This window comes from Mustela nigripes, chromosome 7 (genome assembly GCF_022355385.1).
Source record: "Mustela nigripes isolate SB6536 chromosome 7, MUSNIG.SB6536, whole genome shotgun sequence".
In the NCBI taxonomy this organism is placed as follows: Eukaryota; Metazoa; Chordata; class Mammalia; order Carnivora; family Mustelidae; genus Mustela; species Mustela nigripes.
Window position 1 is genome coordinate 121,952,356 of NC_081563.1, and position 6,446 is coordinate 121,958,801.

A 6,446-nucleotide genomic window follows, 5' to 3' on the forward strand; every position below is an offset into this window, starting at 1 on the left:
ACTTCGCTGGCGGGGCTCTTCCCATGTTGGCTCTGCCCCATTCCTGCCTCCCCAGCCCCTCCCTCCTCCCTGGCAGGGCTCCCACACTGCCTGCGTCTCCACACAGGATGTGCTTCCTGAAGGTCCTGGTCCAGATGGCCCGCGGAAGCTACTCCTCATAAATCACCAAGCCTCGCAGAGCTGTGCTCAGCCACTTTCTCCTCTCCATCTCCCCAGGTCCTGGTGCGTGGGCCCTGTCTGTCCAGTCAGCAGAACAGGCTCCTCCAGCTGGGGGAATATGGCTGCGGTCCCCCTCCCAACCAGGACCAGGAGCCCGAGAGCAGATTCCTGAAAGCTGAGGAGGGGGACTCGCAGAGCATCTTTTTTGGGAACTTGGAGGTGACTCAGTGGGATGGCCAGAGGGACAGAGAGAGTGCTGCTTGGAGCTTTGCATCTGGGGGAGGTGTGGGCACAAAGGGCTATCTAATCCACCTGCCAGCCACATCCCACCACCATGGGATACTCAGACCCTTTGTTCTCTAAGCAAGAAGACAACATGCCACAGGGTAAATGCATGCTTGGCACTGTAGAGTCCCCCCCAAATTTCCAAATACAGATCAACATCTTCCATGACGACCCAATGAAGGGCCAACGCACCTTGGACAGGTCGCTCCCCTTCCTGAACTTTAATTTTCTTATATTTCAGTTGCAGGTAATAATACCAGCCTCTTCACACTGCTAAGTTATCAATAGCTACTATTTCCAAAAGGCACATGGTGGGCCCTCAATACATGGAGGGAATATAAAAGTGAGGTGCATCAAGGTATTGTGCCATTCAAAACTGGGGCAGGAGTGGGGATAACACGGCCCGCACCTGACTGAGGTTTCTAGAAAGTCTCCTCCTTCCTTTCTATTTCACCACCAGCAGTGTCACTGGGGCATGGAATGGCCACATGCCTAACTCTGCTGCCTAAAACCCTTCAGCAGTCCCGCAGTTACCTCTGGCAATAACTCTCAGCATTTTTTAGTCTGTAACTCTAAAATCTATCATTTGGGGCAGCATGCTCGGTGGGGGCAGCAAGCTGGCTAGCTGCCTACCAAGATGCAGGTTCCACACTCCACAGCATGGAGACCTGGGCCACCACTATTCCGTCAGGACTACATTTCCCAGTTCCCCTCACACCAAGATGGAACCAGCGGGATATGAACAAAAGTGACATGTGGCTCCCCACCAGGCAGAGTTGTTTCAAAAGCAGTTGCCACTGCTTTACTCTGTCCTGTCCTATCAGCTGGCTGCAAGAAAAGACTAAGACACAAAGAGATAGCAGAGCCACAGAATTGAAGGAGCTTCAATCCCTGAATGACTCTGTGGAACAGAGCCCCAGTGTCACCAGTCAAGAATTCACATTTTGAACTTCACTCGAGGGAAGATCGTTTTAAGCCAATGATCTGTAGAATGTATCTCTCATAGCAACTAGCATTACCCTAAGTAATAAAAGTGGGTTGAAAGACTCAAAATAGCATGAAACAAATGGATAAGAATGACAGTGTGACCAGGGCTCTGGTGAGACGGTAGCTCATTGACTCTAAAAAGGCAAGTTCCATTATTGGACTATTCAGTGGGAGAACTTTCTGTACCACGTGTTGGAGTGAACAGATCTGGTGCCCTGACCATGCTCTCCTACATACTCATGAGGCAACATTCTTTTTTTTTTTTTTAAGATTTTATTTATTTATTTGACAGAGAGAGATCATAAGTAGGCAGAGAGGCAGGCAGAGAGAGAGAGAGGAGGAAGCAGGTTCCCTGCTGAGCAGAGAGCCTGATGTGGGACTCAATCCCAGCACCCTGAGATCATGACCTGAGCCGAAGGCAGCGGCTTAACCCACTGAGCCACCCAGGTGCCCCATGAGGCAACATTCTTGACTATCCTATTAGATATGCCCCCATTCACATCTTGTCATGTGCCCCATCCACCTATTGGTAGCACAAGCCCCTGATTTCCACCTGAGCCTCCATCCTACCCTGATCCTCAATCTAGGGGCTCTAAGTCTGGCCAAAGTTCAGCATCCACTGGTAGGGATGACCGGCCTAGAAGGAGGCACATGGACTACATGAGCTGAATCATCTATCCAATGAGTATCAAGACTATGTTTGGCTACTCACTGGATAGATGATTCAAACACCAACTACCTTCTTCTGATGAATTCAACCCAAGAAAGAGGCTCCACAAAGGGAGAGCCTAAAGCAGAGTGTTGTCAATATGGAAGAAGACATAACCAAAGAGAGCAAACGGTTCTTGATGACATCAGATTGTGGTCTTTTTATTTATATAAATCAGTAGATTCCCTTCTATCCTAATTCCGACTTAGAGTGGATTTTGTGACTAATTGGGACTCATAAGGGCCACCATTTGGAGCCCACCTTGAAGGATTGGAAGCCACTGGGAAGGAGAACTTCTGGCCCATAAGAGGGAATTCAGACTCAGGAGTCCTGCATGCCACACCCGTTTCCTCTGCCCTCTTCCCAGGCTCCACATCAACTATGTCAAATTCCCAGAAAGCAGAGGTCCTCTTCATACACCCTCATCTCTGCTATCCTTGTTCCCATGACCCTCACCCACCATCTTTGCCAACTTTTCTTTTCAGCCTCCCCCACCTCTCACTACCTCGACTGACTCTTCTCAGAGCCATGACTTGTTTCACATTAATCAAATTCCTTCTCTCACTCTCTCTTGGTCTTTCTGTCCCTCTTTGTCTCTATCTTTGCCTCTGTTGCTGTTGTTCCTTCTGTGTCTCTCATTGTTGTTGTTCAAACCTATGCTAGTTCTCTACCAAAATAATCTGGCCTTCAAAAGAAAAAAGAAAAAAGAACCCCAAGAAGCACTGGCCCAGTTTCAACATGAGGTCTCATTGGAACCACTTCAGGAAGGATGACACCACCACAGATTTCCTGGGAAGAGAAGATTTAAATCCATCTCAGAAGACCAGAAGGGTGAAGACAATGGGCATCACAGCTCATTCCCAAGGTCTGGGCTGAGAAACACTCAGGAGAGGCCAAATGCTAAAAAAATAATAGTAATAACCACAGAGAGGAAGCTTTTACTTCAGGAGGAAGATTGACTCAGGCCATCCACCCGCATCTCTTCCTGTCCTCCTTAGACCTGACAGTCCAGCTATGTTGCCTCTTTGCTGTTCCACAAGCAACCAGGCGTGCCCCCACCCGAAGACTTGTAGTGGTTGCTTATTGCTGTCCAACACATGAAGCTGATTTATAGCTGCTTACAACAATACACTTTTTTTTTCTTCTGATCTCACTGAATTTCTGCAGGTCAGGAGTCTGGGAGCGGCTTAGCTAGGGGTTCCTGCCTCAGAGTCTGTCATGAGATTGTAGTCAGGGTGTCCGTGAGGTTATAGTCACCTAAAGACTAGAGGGTTTTCTTCCAAAGTGACTTACTCGCAGCCTGGCAAGCTGTGCTGGCTGTTGGCCGGAGGTCTTATTCCCTCCCCATGTGGACCCCACCTTCGGGCTGCGTGAGGGTCCTCACAATATGGTGACTGGCTTCCTGTGGGAAGAAATATCCAAGAAAGAACAAGACCAAAGCTGTCATTTCTCTTATGACACAGCCATGGATGTCCCATCTGTCATTTCTCTTATGACCCAGCCATGGATGTCCCATCTCATTAATATCTTATTACACAGAGCAGCCCTCTTCAGTGTCAGGGGTGGGGGAAACCACACAAGGGTCTGGACACCAGGGTCATTGAAGGTCCTCCTGAGGGCTGGGTACCACTAAGACTCTGTACTCACTTTCCCTAATGGGTACATCCTCTCCCCACATATCCCCATGGCCCATGGCCAGCCCTCTATCTTCCATCAAATCTTTCCTTAAATATCATTTTTTCAAAAAGACAAGACTTTTTTTTTTTTTTACAAGATTTTATTTATTTGTCAGAGAGAGAGAGGGAGAGAGAGCAAGCACAGGCAGACAGAATGGCAGGCAGAGGCAGAGGGAGAAGCAGGCTCCCCACCAAGGAAGGAGCCCGATGTGGGACTCAATCCCAGGACGCTGGGATCATGACCTGAGCCAAAGGCAGCTGCTTAACCAACTGAGCTACCCAGGCGTCCCAAAAAAGACAAGACTTTTAAAAAGGACAACCTTTCTTCCTGTCTCAGAGCATTTATAATTTCCTTATTTCTTCTCTGATTGGCTTATTCTTCATTATATGTATACACACACACACACACACACATACATTTACATAAATACACACATACTTTTGTGTTTCTTGCGTATTAACTTTAGATGTACAAAAAACCAGCATGGACAGTAGAGACAGATCCCATATACAATTAACCTAGCTCCTGGGGCGCCTGGGTGGCTCAGTGGGTTAAGCCTTCGGCTCGGGTCATGATCTCAGGGTCCTGGGATCGAGTCCCACATCGGGCTCTCTGCTCAGCGGGGGGCCTGCTTCCCTTCCTCTCTCTCTCTTCCTGCTTCTCTGTCTACTTGTAATCTGTGTCTGTCAAATAAATGAATAAAATCTTGAAAAAAAAAAACAATTAACCTAGCTCCCCCTAATATCCTAACGTTTGTGCTGGTTGGTTTTTTTGGTTTGGGGGTTTTTCTCCTCTCTCCCCCCTTTAGAATCTAATCCCCATGAGAACAGGGGCTTTTGTCTACTGTGTTGTTCACTGATGTTTCTCTAGTGCCCAAAACATTGCCTCACTCACAGTAAACGCTCAGTAAATATTTGTTGGATGCATGAAAGGAGACACTCCTAGCAGCTCTAAGAAAAGCCAGTCCTGGACTTTTGACCTTGGTTCTTAAGAGAACCACAGAGGGTGTTTAGCATGAATCCACAGGACTCCAATGATTTAAACTCAGCTGGAAAATGCTGAGGTGAGAAATGCCAAATCTTGCTTGTTATAAAATGATCAGGTTTTTAAAAATGATCAGGTACAATGGTGACCCTCATTTATTCATTCACTTTCCCCTCACTTTCAAATGCTCCCTTTGTTTGGCATGGTTTGCTCTATTGTTGATAAAAGTGAGTTAGGATTTATTCATGTTCACCCCCAGCTGCATTTGTCCCCCGTGCCGACACAGTATTTCCCTGGGAGGGGCTTCACTGGACGGAGCAGGGCTCCCCAGGGGCGGGGCGGCCTCTGAAAAGTCCGTGAGAATCACCCAGCTTGAGGGGCCCCACTCTAGCAGAATCATCCCAGCTCCCTGCAGACCCTCTCCTGGGAGGGCTTCCCATCTGGGAACGTCCTCCACTATCTCTAGACGCACTTGGGTGATTTTCCCGGTCAAAGCACAGGGCATGCCTTGCTCCCTGGTCCAAGTTCACTTCTACCTATGTTAGGAAGCCTCGGTGAATTCTCACCGAGGGTTTGATGTGCACCCCTGAGCTCTGAGTCCTCCAGGCTCTGCAAGCCCCATCCCCAGGTCCTTATCAGCTCCAAACCCACCCTGGGCTGGAGCAACAGGCTGGGGCTTGGGCAGTGAGTGTCAGCCACCTGCCACAGTCCCAGCACTGTGCCTGCAGATCTTTCCTCCTCACTACCACTCACCATCACAGTCCCACAGAGGAGGAGGCAGTGGGTTCAAGCAAGGTTTCCAGAGTTTGGGAATAGTAGCTCACACCTTGATAACCGTTGTGAAGACCAAGTAGGGGATGCCCACAGCTAGCATTACAACCACCACTTAGAAAACACTCCGTCTTGGTGTAAGACAGGGCCGTTTAAGGGTAGGAAAGGGAGCCTAAGAAGGTAAAGGAATGCGGATGAGGTCCCGCAGTTGATACAGGGTGATTTGGCACTGCCTAAGCTCCTGCGACTATCCTAGTGCCCCTGGAAGAATGGTACATGGACCCCTGCCTTTCAGTCTCTTGGGGATGGGCTCTCGGAAGCAGAATCCCAGACCATCCCAGACATCCAGAACTGGAACCTCTTTGGGCGAAGGCCCAGGTGTCTGCCCCTTATTCCAGCTCCCCTAACCACCCCACTGCAGGAGGCCAGCCCGCCTCTCTTGGGCCCAACAGAAGCTGAGCGTTTGTGCTTCTGGCCCTTGGTGAGTTCCAGCGCACGTCATGGGCAGCCCTCTCTGCAATTTTTTGGTGGGGCCTGGCAAAAGCAGTTAGAAATGTCCTAGGGTGCCTCCCCGTGCAACGGTAGGCCTCCATGACAGAGAAGACACTTTGCCAAGGTGCTGTGGAATACCAGGGAGATCTCTGTGACGTGTCTGTCCACAGGATGATCGGCAGAGCCGAGCGAGGGGCGTACATCCATCACCCCGGCAAGTCTCGGATGGTACCTGCAGAGTATTTGGGGAGACTCCTGGGACAACAGCCTAGTGGAGGCCTCACCAGGCCCACATCAGCTCTGGAGGATGGCATGACGTCCGTTTGACGGGGTTGAGACTTCAAGGCTCAGAGAGATGAGATCCCGTGTTTGGTGTCACACA